Below are 19504 nucleotides of genomic sequence, written 5' to 3' on the forward strand. Positions count from 1 at the left end.
TTAAAAACGAAGTTATGGTATATTTCAAGGCATATTCATATAAAACTATATGTAATAACAGGACATAGATATTTATCGGTTGAGATGACATTCTTCATGTTATCGATCATTTGAAACAGATTAAGATACGAAACTTGGGTATATTTCTCTTTCCAAAACATATTCTTTATGGACTCGACGATTTCTCGACTGACATATACCCTATTATAACCATTTGTATTAGTTACAGGGTATCAAAAACAAACGTCACAACAAATGTAAACAAGTTTTAATGAAGCTTACCAAAATCAAACGTCCCCGTTGCCCCGCCCAGCTCAAAGAGAGATGAGAGCGAGAGAGAGAGGGAGACAGAGACACCTACACTTACACTTACTTCTCTTCCCTCTCGCTCTTCCTCCCCTCATCCCTCTCCCGATCTACTTCAACTCCTGATCAGGGGTAATCACTCAATTCAATTGACACCGCGTCAGGTGAGAAACAAGTCTTGTTTGCCGTTGTCCGTTTGCTCACCATTTGCGGCTCTAGGCATGTGATCGTGAGCTACATTAATAATGTGCCTAACCAGCGTCCAAATCCGTAGCGAAAAACGCATTAATGCATTTCAAATATATCGCACAAGATCACAAGCTTTGGCTTTGGCTTCAGCTTCGGCTTCAGCTTAATTGCGGCCCCTATCAAAGTAGTTTTTAGCTAAAAGCAAAAAATATGTTTAAATTTCCAAATCCATTTGTTGCCGCTTGTTGTCAGCTGTCCAAAACTGGCAAATCGCGGACGTGACTCGACTTCTGTTTAATGCGAGGAAATCAAAGTGCTAGCCAAATTTAATAGATATAACCGTTGCCAATGGGCTTTAGCCTTAAATGGCATTGAATTTATCCATCCGGGTTGACCCAAAAATCCACTTCTTACTTATCCTTACAGTGATAGCACTGCAAAACAAACAGCAGCCTTAGGCAGCTCTCTCTTTGGTGTATATAAACTATTTCTGGTTAAGGTTAAATAAAGTAAAAGGCTATCCGAAGATTAAATAACCCTTGTAGACGTAAGGATACAACTTTCCATGCAACATATCACTTATCGATTCTGTCTATATAACTTTATGACACAGTAGGCAAAAGTAGAAAAGGATATGGGACATAGTGAATCATATAATATACAAGATGCATAAAGAAAAACAACTCGGATTATCCTTTATGAACCCAGTTTTCGTTCAATGAAATTTGTTTATTTAAAATCCAAGATTTTCCTGTTTTTTTCCTATTTTTGTTATATTTTCACAAAAATTTTTCTGAGCAACATACGTAAAAACGAAACTGTGTTTGTTCGCCTAAGCGAGTGTGTCCTGTATTAACGCAATTTACCACAAAAACAATAATTTGCAACGCACTTCAAACTGTGGCCGATGTTATGCATGGCATAATATTGTGTTTATTGCTGAAAAGCCAGCACTGCTTGCAGCACCGCTTGTAAGGTGTAAACCTTGGCTAACTAGTAGAGCGGGTGTAAAACACAGCTAAGCCAGCTAGATGTGCAGTGTGTCATTGCTATCTGGCGCCATCTATGTTTTATTTCTGCCGCAGTTTGTTACCCAATTTGGCGCCAACTTTGAAAATGTGCTGGAAAACAATTTCAAATAATTATGTAAAAAAACTTAATTTCTTAAGCTAAAGTTGATTTAATTCTTTTGTTTTGTTGCGCTTTGCAACACTTGTTAATTGCTTCCTGTTTGCCGTGTTTGCTTTTTCTTATGTTATTTAATTGAAAAACAAGAGCGAGCCGACAATTGTTGCAGTGCGGGGGGCTGGCTGTGCTGCTGGCAGGTTGCAATTACGCGCATGCGAACAACAAGAACAGCAGGGACGACGCATGCGTGACATTTTTGAGATATTTGTGGGTCGTTTTCCTTTTTAGCCACGCTCGGAACACAGGACGGACACAAAGCCAAACAAAATAGCTGCTAAATGATTTACAGGCCGTTAGCCCGTTTACCGCGTTGCCATTAGCTCGATTCTCGCGACTGGATCTGGGTCTGAGACGCGCCACTTTTCGTTTCTCAATGAAGTGAGGATCGCGGGACGGTTGCCTGGAGGGGCGTGACAACTTTCAAGTGCTGGTCAACAGGCAGCAGCGATAAAAAAAAAGAAGGGGGGCAGCAAGTGGGTTGGGCAAAGGTTTAGGTTTAGGTACGGGCAGGGGCAGAGACTGCAGGCAGGGGCAGGTGAGGCAACAGGCAACCGGTTTATGCAACTGCGCAGTTTCTGTCTGAGTTTTGGCTGCAATTTTTGTAGCTGCTTCTTTTTCGCCTGCTTTTTTTTCGCTTTTTTTTTTTTGGGGCGCTAAAAAGGAAAATCAGCCCAAGTTCCAGCAAGAATCAGAGAGACGCCTGTTGCTGTTGCTGTCGCTGCTCTTGTTGTTGTTGTTGTTGTTGTTGTCGTTGTTGTTGTTGTAGCCGTCACCCAGATTATCAGGGAAACTGGAGTAACCAGTTTTTGCGTGCTGCCTCTGCTGCCGCTGTGTGGCATGCAACCTAAATATAGAATTATATGCCATGTACCACACAATATCTGGCGTTGCGGCAAGCAACAATTCCCAGATATATATGCATATACATGCCTATAACTTTTATTGTTTATGTGGAGCAGCAACAACAAAAGCAACAACAACAACAACAAATGCAAAACAAGCGCAGCCCCCAAGTCTGGCCAAGTCGCAAAAACACAAACGAATCAACAAATAAAATAAACCAAAACGAAATGGCAAAAATAACAAAAAATGTATAGACAATATTGAGCCAGAGACGTGAGGCTTACACTTTTATGAAATATTACAAAAATTTAGACACAAAATAAAAACATGCGCAAAAAAAAAATTTAGTTGTTTAGAATTTGTGTTTGGCGCGTTTTGTGTTTGCATTTTTATCTTATCAGCCAACACACACACACACGTATACACAGGCACAACACACATGCACACCTACTCTCTCTTTGCGCGTGCATTTTCACCTTTCGTTTACCTGTTGATTTGTGGCTCTCGCAAGAGCTGCTGCTCTGCTCTGCTGCTCTCTGCTGTGTGTGTGTGTGTGTGTGTGTTTCTCTGCCTGGCAGTGACTTTAACGCTGAGATCTGTTGCCTTCGCCTTCGCCTTTGCCATTCGTTTAAAAGCAACGATCGCGCGCGGTTGTCTTTCGAGTTGGCAGCGGCTTTTCAAATATTTCACGTACTTTAATTTCAGAACCTTTTCAAAAACCAAACTGTGAGTGCGGCTCTGTGCATGTGTGCGTGTGTGTGTGTGTGTGTGCTACTTTTAAATTTTCATAAACATTTATTAAAAAACACTTCAACAACACTTTTGGATCGCAATGAAACCGGCTTCATTGGCAGCAAATGCGAGCCGCTGCGTGATTCATAAAGATCTCGCGCGGCCTCAGCTTAGGCCGCAGCCTGTTTTTGTTGACTCACACGGCTTGCAAATATCAGAAAAACCAAAATTAAATAAAACTTCATAATAATTGATGTGTGCGATTTTGACGTAACTAAAGAAAACAGCGCAAAATTTGCACAAAAAAAAAAAAGAAAGCAAAAGTGCCAAAGCGGCCACAAAAAAAGCTGTTAAACTCAAAGATAAAAAGAGAAACAGAAATTATATTAAATTGTTTAACTGTTGTCATCTCTCGCCAAACCGTAAAACGAGACAGTTTAATTAGCTGCTTATCTGCAAGCATTTGGAACTTTTAATTATACACGTAAAGTTTTCAGATCTGCAGCCAAAAGACAAAAACAAAACCAAAAACAATTCCATTTCATATGATAGTATTATTGATTTATCGCATGTAATATTGCGCTGCTTCTAGTACTTACTTTATTTTTGGTACAAATATTTTTGTTATTTGATTGAATTACGCCGCGATTTGTTGTCTTTTTGTGCACAAGGGGTATATTGGTTGTGTGCATATGCATGTGACAGGCAGCAGGACAACTTAAGCGAGCCATGTCGGCATATGTGAAGGCTAGAGACTTCAGATATACTCTATTGTTACTACAAAAAAACCTATTATTATTGATTTTGGGGTTTGGTTATTTAAGCATAACTCGAGGATTTTAAGCGCCAGATACACCAAACTTGGTATATAGGCTCTCTTATAGAATATATAAATTGAGAATATATCATTTTTTGAAAACCTCTTCCAGTTTCCAGCCAAAATTGAAAGCAACTCATGCTTATAGATAAGGCCTTGCGCTTTGGCACATTTGATAGCTGAAAGCTTCATAAAGATCGGACTATAAACAGCCGAGTAAATCAGTAGAAGGCATTTCTTAAATATATAGTGAGGGATAAACGAAAGAAGAAGCACAGTTGCATGTGTGTGAGTTTGTGTATGCGTGTGTGTGTAGATAGTTAGAATGTTTGTAATGGCAGGGTATCTCCCTAGTCGAGCACGCCCCACCTCAGCCCTACTTGTTTTTGACTTTTTAGTTATTGTTTTCACAGTGTGCAAAACATGATTTAATTAAAAAGCTGAAATCGTTTTTTCTGGCCCAACGCAACTGAGTTTATTAAACTATTTGCCGTATTTGTTTATTTATTTATTTTCTTTTTGCATTTGCATTTCGTTGTTGCTTAAATCGCTAGAGCTTTTTGTGCCACAAATATAAAGCATAATATAAATATTCATTTTTTGTGGCAGCATGAAATGAATTATTTTTTAAGTTGCCTGGGCAACATTTGATATTGTGCCGGAATTATGATTGTTATATTGTATTTAAATTGAATTTCATACGAGAAATGCCTGCCAAATAAACTGGCTCGAGTGCTTAAACTGATTTGAAATGTAGTTCCCCCCACCCTCACAAATGATGCGACCTCTTCAGCGATTACCAAAGATTTAATTAAGGCAGCTGCTGGAAACAGAACTCTCTGACGATATGATGTCATATGTTTTTTGTTTTGCACTTAACACAATATTTGCGCTTGTCTAAAAGATAATCTAAAAGAATTCTTCGCCTGGAATGCTATGATCCGCATATATATATATATAGCTTATCATTTGTTCACATTTTGTAGATTTTGCGCATGCTGAAAATTCAAATGCGAAAGCACCTGAAATCCATTCGAAACATCAAACAGACTTTTGCTGCTGCCCAATAATGAAAACAAAATACAAGCAATTAGCAAAATAACAAAATACACAGACACATATATACATACTTAAATATATATCTCTAGATATATATATTGTACACAATACACTGAGAATAAAACTCAGACAGACATTGGCAGCCGCCGCCGATTTTGTAGCTTTTCTGTATCGTTCTCTCAGGTGCGGGGCAAGAAGCCGCTGTGGCGGCGCGAGGCGGGGCGGGGCTGGGCGGGGCTTGGCTGTAGCTGGCAACGTCTGCCACGCTATACGAGTACTACATACATATATAGCGGCCATATAGTTCAGCAAAAAAACAACAAAAAAAAAGTAAAGAAAAAGAAGAAAACTCGCGCGGCCCCAAAATGCAGGCAGCGGCGACGTGAACGCCAGCGTTGACGTCGACGTCGACGCCGACGGCGGCAGCGACGCAGCTGCCACTTGCTTGAAAAGATTTTTAGTTCGAAAAACATTTCACACAGCAAAAAGTTTCGGTTTCGGTTTTGGTTTCGGTTTTTGCTTTAGTTGAGAGAAAATCGTCGCTTAGTTAACGTCGCCCCAAAAGAAAAGCACAAACAAAAAAAAAAACGCACCTCGAACAGATCGCAAATAAATTAATAATAAAGAAAAAATCAATCAATTAACGAATTCATCAGCCAAAGTGTGTATATAGAACACAGACATATACAATCAAAATATTTTTATATATATACTAGCCATAAAATATACTCCAAAAGTGTAGAAAAATAAAATGCGCAACTGACATCATCAGCAATAATACGATAATATTATCAATAACAATACAATAAATGCCTGTGTTATCAATAAACAAATAAATATTCTAATCAAATTCTACCCTCTCTTTCTGACATACGCTCTCTCTCTCTCTCTTTCTTTTTTAGGGCCTTACTAGTGTTGTGTTTATAAAATTTTGTGTAAAATTTCTGTGCATGGTTTCTGAAGGTTAAACCGAAAAATCGAATATCCGACAGCAACAAAATTATATATATATATATATATATATATCTATATACATATATATACATAAATTTGTATATAAGCAAATCCCTTACGAAACAACAACAACAACAACAAAATCTCGTGTACAACAATTAACCAACAGTTTCGAATTGTTCAAGAAACAACAACATCTACATCTACAACAACAACAACAAAAGCAGCAACAAACATTTTCTGGACACGAACTAGAAAATTTAGTACGTCGCATCAGTTTTTGGCCAACGCTCAGATACAGATACATCTGCGGCCAGCAGCAGCAGAAATCAGATAAAATATATTCAACAAAAATTTTTAGAAACTTTTCAAGGTGAGTTTATTTTTAGTATATTCGAAATGGCTGCGCGGATTTCTTTTCCGAATTTTTCACTGTATGGGTTTTTTTTCTGAATTTTTGCGCTCTGCACGGGTTCTCTAGCCAGATACAGATACAATATCTGGCAGATACATATCGCGCGCTGACAACTTACGAAATGTCTCTGCCAAATGCATTCATTGTACACGTTCTCTCTTCTGGCCATAAATTCTTTGGCATTTTGCTTTTGTAATATGAATATTATCTAATATATATATTTATATATTAGCTAAATAGGCGCCAAGCGAGTTATTAATGTATCTCTAGGTCAGCCTGAAATGTATCTGTATCTTTTGTGCGGCTGCAGACAGTCTGATTATTTTGAATATATATTCAAATGGATTCGTCTGCTTCTATTTTGACTGTACTCTTTCTGTCGATTCGCTTGGCTGTGCGACGGCAATTGCGCTTTTCTTTGCTTTCTCGAGTTCTTTTTTCTGCTTGATCTATTTTCAGCCCAGCAGTCAGTCGGACCGACCCCCGCCTCCCCTTACCCACCTCTTTGCCCACATTGCGTATACGCATTGCGCATTGTCGCTGCCTTAGCCACAATACGTAATACCCATTTTCCATTTTCAATTTCCATTTGCCATTTGCCATTTACCATTTACCATTTTCCATTTACCGTTTGCCAAAGACCCATCAGAAATGTGATGTAACGCCGACGCCCCCCGCAGCCCGTCCTGCGCCTCCATTTCCTCTCCGTTTCTGTCTTATACAATGTTTATATTTGCCATATTTAAAGAAAAATATATATCTTTCACCCACGTCAATATCTTTGCCCTGGCATTTTTCCCAGTTTTTATCTCTAGTAGTAGCAGCTAGTTTTTTATGTGCCACAGTAAAGCTTCGGTTTAATGAACTCCGCTGATAACTCAGGTATATAGCATTAATCATTAATCACATCTTGTTTATAGCTGTCCATCATGCTGATCCATTGAAATTTGATAAGAAACAGTCACAACTTTTAGTGGAACTTTGAGCGCTGTTGCAATGATTCAATGTGAAATCAAATTGTCGATAAGAATTTCATATATTTACGACGGCGTCATTCATTTTGCCACTTGAGTTATTCAAGAGTCATTCGGGCAGCCCATGAACAAGTGTTGAGCTCTATTAAACCAGAAGCAATTAGTGTGCGCCACTCGGATACTGTTTCCTGCCACTATCTGGGAAGTTCAAAGGAGGGGAGGGAGGGAGGGAGGGAGGGGGAGGGAAAGCTATATTCAAACTGGGAATGGAAATTGGAATGGCAATGGGCATGTGAATGAGCTGCTTTGTATGGGCTTCACTTCGGGGCGTATGTATATTTTTATCAGTTGCCTGTAATTAATTAGGAAGACGCAGATGCAGACGAAGACGAAGACGACATTAGCTCTGGGCAACACTTGAAATTGCAATAAAATCTACTCTGCAAATCAAGTCATAAATTAAACGGCAGGCGACTGTCACCGACACCGTGGCGGAAGGGGGACGTGGAGTTGGGTCTGGGATTGCTCGCTTGGGGCTCCGCCTAATGAGTGCAGCATAAAGCGCCACGCAGCGCTCATTAGAATCGTATTTATGCAGGCGATGAATGACCAACTGATTTAGCCCCACTACCTGGCACAGCCACGCCCCCTGCCAGACGCCCCACGCCCCATACAGCCCCCCCATTCGACATGCAATGCAATCCTCGATCCGTGCAGCTTTTCAGTTTGTGCGTGACAATATTTCATGGCTTGAAGTGTACAGAAAAATAAAATAAAATAAAATTAATTTCTAGAAAAATGTAACACGCTCCAAATAATTATTGCGAATATGCATGAATACTTGAATGAGTGCTGAATGAATACTCGGCGGCTGGGGGCAAAAGAACGCAAACATTTTGCAAGAATTTAACCTTCATGAGCTGTCACGGTAGATTGCCTCTCAGTACTATGTTGACTGGCTCTCTCTCTCTCTCTCTCTCTCGTTCTCTCTCTTCTTGGCTCTCTTTCTCACTCTCTCTTCTTTCTCAGCTAATGTGCTGATGAGTGCATATTTCATTTCGGTTGGCTGTGCACTCTTCAGGGCGTCTCGTGTGTCATTCAGAACAGCCCGAACAATGCAAACAACATCAAAAAGACCATAATTAAATAACACTTTAGTGCATGCAGAAGAGGTTGTCGTGTGCGCTGAGGAGGAGGGGGGGGGGGGGGGGGGGTGGCGAGTGGCGATCATTTTGCCAACCAAATACAGGGTATCAAGTTCGACTAACATGTTGCTTAAATAATAATATATATTTAACAATAATGCTACGCTTTAGAAGACAAGGGCTTATGGTTCTAATTTTTACAAGTATTTTTTGTTTAAATCAAGTACAAGTTGTCTTTAACCAAGAATGAAACTTATGTTTCAAATAACTTTTTGTTAAATGGCTCCTGGTCTCAATATAAAGCAAGTGGTTCCTTAGAGAATGATTTAGGCTTATTTCAAGCATGCACATTCTTGTGTTTTCTACTTAATTCAAGTGCTTTCTTTCTTCACTTTAAAAATGCAAATGATTTATGCTGAAGCAATTTTTGAAGAACGAAATGTTTTTCATAGTTTAAAAACCATATTACTTCAATCGCTTTTAATCTAGAATTTAGAAAGGTGTTTTCTTTCGTTGAATGCAGGATATATGCATAATAATTTATTTGTCTGACGGATCCGGTCCATCTCGAAAGCAATCAGACTCGAACTGGGTTATTCACTTATTCACTTTCTCATACGCAATTCCCATCGAATTGGGTTAAACCGGCGGCACACTTTCGCAAAGCTCGCAATCGAGAGTGGCGCCGGCCTGGACTGATGGGCCAAGGGGATCGCGGGCTGCTGGCTGCGGGCTGCGGGCAGACTGAGACGTGGGCTTACACAACTTGGAGCCCGCAATTTGACTAAGCACGTCGCACCGTCGCAATTATATAACAATCACAATGCGTTAAAAATAAACGCCCACAATAATCGAAAAAAAAAAAAAAACACAAAATATCTTCGTTACGTTGAAGAAGTGCAGATAAAGTTGGGTACCACAGAAACACCGCACCGCAGCTCCATCGCACCACTGCACCACCCCGGCCCGTGATCCACAACGGGCTGCTTTGCACCACAAACGTGACTGGCAGACAGTTTTTGTCTCAACCGCAAAAGTCTCGTCGAGATTGGGTTAAGTGTCAGTCGCGCTCAGTCTGGCCGGCTGATTGACTGATTGACGGACTGACGGTAGGTAAAACCCGCATAAACAGCACCGATTGCTGTTGAACAATTAACAAAAGTTATAACAATTATAAAACAATAAAATATATTTTGATTGCCTTGCAGCGTGTCCATAAATCAAAAAATGACCGAGATTGGATAAGGTGTCGGTTGGCTTCAATCTAACTGACTGACCTACTGACTGACTGAGTTTCTTAATGTTAGATTCTATTGCTATTGATTTTTTATGTTCTTAATGCTGTTGATTTTTTATTGACTGAGGATAAGATTAACTGATTGCCTGACTGATTGACTGACTGAGTGATTGCTTGATTGACTGGCTGATTGACCGACTATCTTTCTTAATGATTGACCATATTGCTAATTAACTGACTGACTGATTAGTTGACTGAAGGAAAGACTGACTATGTGATTGACTCTGATTATCTGACTGATTGATTGAATGTCCGATTGTTTGACTGACTTATTAAATTGTTGGCTGATGTACTGACTGACGGATTGAAAGACTGACTAATATATTCTCTGATTTTCACATTAACTGGTTTGTTGACCGACTGATTGATTGTTTAATTAACTGACTGATTGACTGTATGACTGACTGACTGTCTGTTTATTTGATTGACTGTCTGACGAACCCGCCGTAACAAACTGAATACTGGCATAAACAGCACAGATTGCTGTCGAACAATTAACAAGCGCTATAAAAATGATAAAAGAATAAAATATTATTATGTTTGCTGTGCGGCATGTGCTCATAAATCAGAACGTGATTTTGGCTCTTTCCCCATTTAAATGCTACGAAAATCTATTTTCAACCGCACATCTTATCTGATTTTATGGAATGGCCATTGATGCATGCCTTCCGTATAACCTATTAAAAGAAAATAATGATTATTTAGATATATGTATTTGTATCGCTGGGCATATGAAATATCATAGCTGTTGGCGACCTTTGTTATTTCTTTTGTTTGCCGTTTCTTCACCGTGGCCTTCAGCGGGCTTACTTATTGTTAAAGCAATTTTTTTTTTTTTGTTGTACAAGATTTCAATTTATTTTTACTCTTAACATCTATTTCAATAGATTATTCGCGCAGACGTCAATGCCAAAGTCACATGTCAAATTTGATTGTCACATTTTTGGCGATTCAGCTCGTGCTGACAGCCAGGCGAAAGTGAAAGAGAAAAATCTCAATGAAAAACTTACAGGCCGAGCAGAGGCTCTGCAATTTGTCCTTACCCTTGCCAGTGTGGCTAGAGAGTGGGAGGGGGAAGGAGGAGGCTTGGGGGGGGCATAGAAGGCCGCAGCGGAAATTAGGCGCAACGTTTGCAGACTTGCGGCGAGCTTGTGCTTAGCAAAGCTTTCTATATATACTCAATATATATGTATCGCTCATAATTTATTATAAAATGTGCCAGGGAAAATATCTTTCAATGAAAAGTAAAATACTATATACACATCTCTGTAGTAGACTATGCTGGGCGCACAAAAATAAATTATAATTTGCACACGACTTGCCAAAAAAGCAAGACACGAAATAACTGAGAGCCAGAGCTAAGATCGCGTAGGCGTTGAACGGATAACAACGGCAGCTGCGAATTCCATATGAATAATTGGGATTGAATAAGTCCACTCGACAGATATCATAAATTTCGAAACGAAATTCTCTTGCAAGCCCATTGACTGGCTAGTTTGAAATGCATTTTGGCAGCTTGCAGCTCACGGCTCGCAGCTCGGATTACCTTGCCACAAATGCTACAAATGAGAAAAGTGACACAGACAACAGCCGCCTTTGACACTTGAAATAGTTTTTTGGCTGAAAAATATGTTTTTAAGCAGGCCGAACAGCACAGCGGAGACCAAACACGCAGCAACAACATTGTTGCAGCAACAACAGCATTGCCACATTCTGGTCGTGGTCGGGGGTGGGGTAGGGGTTCAGCTGGCACATTTTGACACTTGTCGCCGTCCATTAAACAAACTGACAAATTGGAAGTGTTGCCAGCCTCGACCAGACATCAAGAACAATACACAATGTTTGCTGCAACAGCTAGACAAGTAGATGAACTGTGCGCGACTGCGTCCATACCCTGTACGGAGCTTTGAGAGGAATTTAGTAATCAGAAATATTTAAAGCTAAGAATAAAGTTAAGTAAGTTAATAAAGTTAACCAAGTATTCATTTTTGCATAGCTAGATTTACACTTCAAGTCTTAAGGTTCGGTTCCTAAAAGAAAAATGTTAAGATTTTATGATACATTTCTTATTTTAATCTAGGTCTCGAATTTTATTGTGCTTGTGTTAAACACACAATTTATCTCTCTTTAACTTTTGTTCTTCAGCTATCCCCTCTTAAATTCCAATGCTCGACGAGATTCGAAATATAGCCAAGAGAGATAAGTTGAAGAGATGAATTGAATTGAAACAACAAAGTCAAGGCCTATAGCCGTAGAATCAAAAATCTTATATGAAAGTTGACATCATTTGTAACTAGAAAAAGTCGTTTGAAACATTTTAACATATATAAATACATATATTGCGATTCCAGCTTAAGCGCATAAAGGTGTAGTTCAGGGAATTGGAATCCCGGCCGCAAACAGGTTCGCTTTCGACCCTGCCAATTCACGAGTTACTATAAATAAAACAAGCGAATGTTATTTGATAGTTGATAAAGAGATTTCTAGCTGATTAGTTTGTTGGCATCTGCAAGATACTTTTGAACCTGCGAGACGCACAGATGTGCCCTGTGGCAGTCTGTGCCCTGTTTAGATGCGGCATGCGGCATGGTTAACAAATTCATTTAAGTGTTTTCACTGTTGCCATTACAAATTTGCCAGAGCCGCCGTTTTGCCGTGTGTAAAAGCCAGCACTTTGTCAACTTAATTGCAGCACTTTGTAAACTGTCAGAGCACATCTACAACGAGCCGAGCTGCAGGCAGAGACGCAGAGGCTGAAAGACTTGGCTAGGGCACCCACGCGAAGGCATTGTCATTGCCTGTGGCCAGGCCAATTTTTGGGTGGGCAACAAGTGTTATTTTGCCTGCAGCCTGTTGCGATCAATCGAATGGAGGCCAACTAGAAATTGTCCACTTTTGATTGAGAATTATGGCTGTGGCAAGTGGACAGCATTCGCTAAGCAGGCCTTTGGCATGGATTGGTACACAATCTGGCGCCTCTCACCTGCCAGTCGAGCCCTGGACCTTAACTGCCAGCAGTAGCCAGTAGCAGTTGGACACAGCTTGCAGTTGGAATCAATAAGCTGCGACACGGGCTGTCAACTGTCTTCGAGCAGACAGTTCGAGCCGGTTTCGAGCCGCAGTCCATTTGCATACTATATGCAATTGCATTTCGGTTAATCGCATTTTGTGTGTTTGGCCATTAAAGCCACAAATTATGCACAAAAAGTAATTAAAAATAGTTTTAATTTAATTGCATTTTGTGTTTGTTTAATCAAATGGCAAAATGCATTCGCCTGAGCCCACGATTATCGCTGCCTGCGTAATCAGACTCAAACTCCAGGCAATTTTCAGTCGATAACTTCTGCTGTAGAGCATTAAATGTGTTTAAGTATTTAACTGATGCACTCAGGAATATGTTCTTTCTTATAAGTATACAAAATTCTGAAGTAGAGGAAACTACACGGAATTGGCCCGTACGTTCCTTTCCTTGCCTTCTTTTCTTTTTTAAGAATTGTATGCTTATAGATTATTATTGCCATTTTTAATATTAAGTAGAATGTCAAATGAACAAATACAAGTGTTAAGTTGCGCTTTGATTAGAACCGGCGACTTCTCCGATGCTTTCTATACGCTTGTAGAGAGTTATAAAATTTTAGTTTATATACAAAATATCACATTCAAAAGGAAGCTTTTGTAAAAATTTACTAACTTTTACGCTTTGCGCTGATTTCCAATCTGTCATTCAGTCCGGATAAAGTCTTTATATATTGTTGTTATATTTATGTAGATTTAGTTCAACCGGATATTGAACAGTGTTGACAATGTTGCAATATTGTGTTGCAAATATAAACAAGAGTTTGATAAGCATATTAAATGCTAATTATACAAACATAAAAAGAGCTAAAATGTGTTTAAAAAAAAATCTGTTGCAACAAAATGAAATAGTTGGCGCGCGGCTAATTAAATAAATGCGCTGATAATTACGCTTTATTAGCTCAAAGAACTAATATGGAATTAACTATTTCAGTGACAGATTCTATAAATGCATTAATTTTGTTTTCTTTTTTTTCTCCATTTGACATTGTTTAATGCTGTGGTTTAAGCATTGACATCAAGTTTAATTTATGGGATTTGTATTTTGATTGTTTCATATTATATTTAATTACATTTTGCGAGCAGCCGCATAGCGCTTTTTTCATTGAATTGTAAATAATGACAAAACACAACTCGCCGCTGGCCATATCGACTATATACATATTTATGTACACATATAAATTTATATGTGTGTAGATATAGTATATGATTCAGCTTAATGCATTAACTTATCGCCCGCGTAGGCAGTGACCGATTTGCAAACAAACAGCAACAAGAAATAATAAATAAATTAAAATTAAACAGTTGCTGAACAAAGAAAGAACAAACAGAACGTCATAAACAATTTCACGGTTCGTTTTATATTTAAGTTCCATATTTTATTCCCTGAACCCATTGAAAATGAGTAAAAAGGGTATGTTGTATTTGTGCAAAATGCAAATGTATGTAACAGCCAGAAGGAAGCATCTCCGACCCCATAAAGTATATATATTCTTAATCAGCACCAATAGCCGAGACGATATAGCCATGTCTCGGTCAAAAATCTACCGATTTTCATTGGGCTTGGCTTTTTATTCATGGTTTTGCCTCAAGAAAAATTTGGCATTTAAATCTGGCAACGTAATTTTTTGTCCACATTCATGTAAAAATTCTAACCTCCATAATCCTGTATAGACATGGGTCCAAGTTTCCCACATCAGTAACTCGGTCAAAACTCTACCGATTTTCATCGGGCTTGGCTTTTTATTAATGGTTTTGTCTCTAGAAAAATTTGGCATTTAAATCTGGCAACATCATTTTTTGTCCAAATTCATGTAAAAATCATCAGCTCCAAAATCCTATATAGACATGGGTCCAAATTTCCCACATCCGTAACTCGGCCAAATCACATCCGATTTTCACGAAGTTCGGCTTTTTCTTCATGGTTTTCCCTCTAGATTAATCTGGCATTCAAATCTGAACATCGATTTTTTAGACGAAATTCATGTCCAAACCTTACCCCAAGATTCGTATATAGACATGGGTCAAAATTTACCACCCCCATAACTCGGTCAAATCTCATCCGATTTTCACGAAGTTTGGCTTTTTCTTCATGGTTTTCCCTCTAGATTAATCTGGCATTCAAATCTGAACATCGATTTTTTAGACGAAATTCATGTCCAAACCTTACCCCAAGATTCGTATATAGACATGGGTCAAAATTTACCACCCCCATAACTCGGTCAAATCTCATCCGATTTTCACGAAGTTTGGCTTTTTCTTCATGGTTTTCCCTCTAGATTAATCTAGCATTCAAATCTGAACACCGATTTTTTAGTCGAAATTCATGTCCAAATCTTACCCCAAGATTCGTATATAGACATGGGTCAAAATTTACCACCCCCATAACTCGGTCAAATCTCATCCGATTTTCACGAAGTTTGGCTTTTTCTTCATGGTTTTCCCTCTAGATTAATCTGGCATTCAGATCTGAACACCGATTTATTAGTCGAAATTCATGTCCAAAACTTACCCCAAGATTCGTATATAGACATGGGTCAAAATTTACCACCCCCATAACTCGGTCAAATCTCATCCGATTTTCACGAAGTTTGGCTTTTTCTTCATGGTTTTCCCTCTAGATTAATCTGGCATTCAGATCTGAACACCGATTTTTTAGTCGAAATTCATGTCCAAACCTTACCCCAAGATTCGTATATAGACATGGGTCCAAATTTCCCACATCCGTAACTCGGTCAAATCTCAACCGATTTTCACGAAGTTTGGCTTTTTCTTCATGGTTTTCCCTCTAGAATAATCTGGCATTCAGATCTGAACACCGATTTTTTAGTCGAAATTCATGTCCAAAACTTACCCCAAGATTCGTATATAGACATGGGTCAAAATTTACCACCCCCATATCTCGGCCAAATCTCATCCGATTTTCACGAAATTTGGCCTTTTCCTCATGGTTTTCCCTCTAGATTAATCTGGCATTCAAATCTGAACATCGATTTTTTAGACGAAATTCATGTTCAAACCTTACCCCAAGATTCGTATATAGACATGGGTCAAAATTTACCACCCCCATAACTCGGTCAAATCTCATCCGATTTTCACGAAGTTTGGCTTTTTCTTCATGGTTTTCCCTCTAGATTAATCTGGCATTCAGATCTGAACACCGATTTATTAGTCGAAATTCATGTCCAAAACTTACCCCAAGATTCGTATATAGACATGGGTCAAAATTTACCACCCCCATAACTCGGTCAAATCTCATCCGATTTTCACGAAGTTTGGCTTTTTCTTCATGGTTTTCCCTCTAGATTAATCTGGCATTCAGATCTGAACACCGATTTTTTGGTCGAAATTCATGTCCAAACCTTACCCCAAGATTCGTATATAGACATGGGTCCAAATTTCCCACATCCGTAACTCGGTCAAATCTCAACCGATTTTCACGAAGTTTGGCTTTTTCTTCATGGTTTTCCCTCTAGATTAATCTGGCATTCAGATCTGAACACCGATTTATTAGTCGAAATTCATGTCCAAAACTTACCCCAAGATTCGTATATAGACATGGGTCAAAATTTACCACCCCCATAACTCGGTCAAATCTCATCCGATTTTCACGAAGTTTGGCTTTTTCTTCATGGTTTTCCCTCTAGATTAATCTGGCATTCAGATCTGAACACCGATTTTTTAGTCGAAATTCATGTCCAAAACTTACCCCAAGATTCGTATATAGACATGGGTCAAAATTTACCACCCCCATAACTCGGTCAAATCTCATCCGATTTTCACGAAGTTTGGCTTTTTCTTCATGGTTTTCCCTCTAGATTAATCTGGCATTCAAATCTGAACACCGATTTTTTAGTCGAAATTCATGTCCAAACCTTACCCCAAGATTCGTATATAAACATGGGTCCAAATTTACCACCCTCATAACTCGGTCAAATCTCATCCGATTTTCACGAAGTTTGGCTTTTTCTTCATGGTTTTCCCTCTAGATTAATCTGGCATTCAGATCTGAACACCGATTTTTTAGTCGAAATTCATGTCCAAATCTTACCCCAAGATTCGTATATAGACATGGGTCAAAATTTACCACCCCCATAACTCGGTCAAATCTCATCCGATTTTCACGAAGTTTGGCTTTTTCTTCATGGTTTTCCCTCTAGATTAATCTGGCATTCAAATCTGAACACCGATTTTTTAGTCGAAATTCATGTCCAAACCTTACCCCAAGATTCGTATATAGACATGGGTCCAAATTTCCCACATCCGTAACTCGGTCAAATCTCAACCGATTTTCACGAAGTTTGGCTTTTTCTTCATGGTTTTCCCTCTAGAATAATCTGGCATTCAGATCTGAACACCGATTTTTTAGTCGAAATTCATGTCCAAAACTTACCCCAAGATTCGTATATAGACATGGGTCAAAATTTACCACCCCCATATCTCGGCCAAATCTCATCCGATTTTCACGAAATTTGGCCTTTTCCTCATGGTTTTCCCTCTAGATTAATCTGGCATTCAAATCTGAACATCGATTTTTTAGACGAAATTCATGTCCAAGTCTTACCCCAAGATTCGTATATAGACATGGGTCAAAATTTACCACCCCCATAACTCGGTCAAATCTCATCCGATTTTCACGAAGTTTGGCTTTTTCTTCATGGTTTTCCCTCTAGATTAATCTGGCATTCAGATCTGAACACCGATTTTTTAGTCGAAATTCATGTCCAAACCTTACCCCAAGATTCGTATATAGACATGGGTCCAAATTTCCCACATCCGTAACTCGGTCAAATCTCAACCGATTTTCACGAAGTTTGGCTTTTTCTTCATGGTTTTCCCTCTAGATTAATCTGGCATTCAGATCTGAACACCGATTTTTTGGTCGAAATTCATGTCCAAACCTTACCCCAAGATTCGTATATAGACATGGGTCCAAATTTCCCACATCCGTAACTCGGTCAAATCTCAACCGATTTTCACGAAGTTTGGCTTTTTCTTCATGGTTTTCCCTCTAGATTAATCTGGCATTCAGATCTGAACACCGATTTATTAGTCGAAATTCATGTCCAAAACTTACCCCAAGATTCGTATATAGACATGGGTCAAAATTTACCACCCCCATAACTCGGTCAAATCTCATCCGATTTTCACGAAGTTTGGCTTTTTCTTCATGGTTTTCCCTCTAGATTAATCTGGCATTCAGATCTGAACACCGATTTTTTAGTCGAAATTCATGTCCAAAACTTACCCCAAGATTCGTATATAGACATGGGTCAAAATTTACCACCCCCATAACTCGGTCAAATCTCATCCGATTTTCACGAAGTTTGGCTTTTTCTTCATGGTTTTCCCTCTAGATTAATCTGGCATTCAAATCTGAACACCGATTTTTTAGTCGAAATTCATGTCCAAACCTTACCCCAAGATTCGTATATAAACATGGGTCCAAATTTACCACCCTCATAACTCGGTCAAATCTCATCCGATTTTCACGAAGTTTGGCTTTTTCTTCATGGTTTTCCCTCTAGATTAATCTGGCATTCAGATCTGAACACCGATTTTTTAGTCGAAATTCATGTCCAAATCTTACCCCAAGATTCGTATATAGACATGGGTCAAAATTTACCACCCCCATAACTCGGTCAAATCTCATCCGATTTTCACGAAGTTTGGCTTTTTCTTCATGGTTTTCCCTCTAGATTAATCTGGCATTCAAATCTGAACACCGATTTTTTAGTCGAAATTCATGTCCAAACCTTACCCCAAGATTCGTATATAGACATGGGTCAAAATGTACCACCCCCATAACTCGGTCAAATCTCATCCGATTTTCACGAAGTTTAGCTTTTTCTTCATGGTTTTCCCTCTAGATTAATCTGGCATTCAGATCTGAACACCGATTTTTTAGTCGAAATTCATGTCCAAACCTTACCCCAAGATTCGTATATAGACATGGGTCCAAATTTCCCACATCCGTAACTCGGTCAAATCTCATCCGATTTTCACGAAGTTTGGCTTTTTCTTCATGGGTTTCCCTCTAGATTAATCTGGCATTCAAATCTAAACATCGAGTTTTTAGTCGAAATTCATGTCCAAACCTTACCCCAAGATTCGTATATAGACATGGGTCCAAATTTCCCACATCCGTAACTCGGTCAAATCTCATCCGATTTTTACGAAGTTTGGCTTTTTCTTCATGGGTTTCCCTCTAGATTAATCTGGCATTCAAATCTAAACATCGAGTTTTTAGTCGAAATTCATGTCCAAACCTTACCCCAAGATTCGTATATAGACATGGGTCCAAATTTCCCACATCCGTAACTCGGTCAAATCTCATCCGATTTTCACGAAGTTTAGCTTTTTCTTCATGGTTTTCCCTCTAGATTAATCTGGCATTCAGATCTGAACACCGATTTTTTAGTCGAAATTCATGTCCAAACCTTACCCCAAGATTCGTATATAGACATGGGTCCAAATTTCCCACATCCGTAACTCGGTCAAATCTCATCC

At 39.0% G+C, this 19504-nt stretch overlaps 1 protein-coding gene across 1 annotated transcript in view; it reads left to right on the forward strand.

The window, feature by feature from the left end:
- Positions 1-5678: 5678 nt before the first annotated feature.
- Positions 5679-19504, forward strand: part of LOC115762088 (PDZ and LIM domain protein Zasp) — a 71854-nt gene continuing 58028 nt past the window's right edge. Inside the window, exons 1-2 of the mRNA XM_030704183.1 lie at positions 5679-5795; positions 6037-6461. The gene's annotated coding sequence lies outside the window, so the exon portion shown is untranslated. The remainder of the gene's footprint in view (positions 5796-6036; positions 6462-19504) is intronic.

This window comes from Drosophila novamexicana, unplaced genomic scaffold, assembly GCF_003285875.2.
Source record: "Drosophila novamexicana strain 15010-1031.04,08,12 unplaced genomic scaffold, DnovRS2.1 tig00000564-arrow-pilon, whole genome shotgun sequence".
Lineage (NCBI taxonomy): Eukaryota > Metazoa > Arthropoda > Insecta > Diptera > Drosophilidae > Drosophila > Drosophila novamexicana.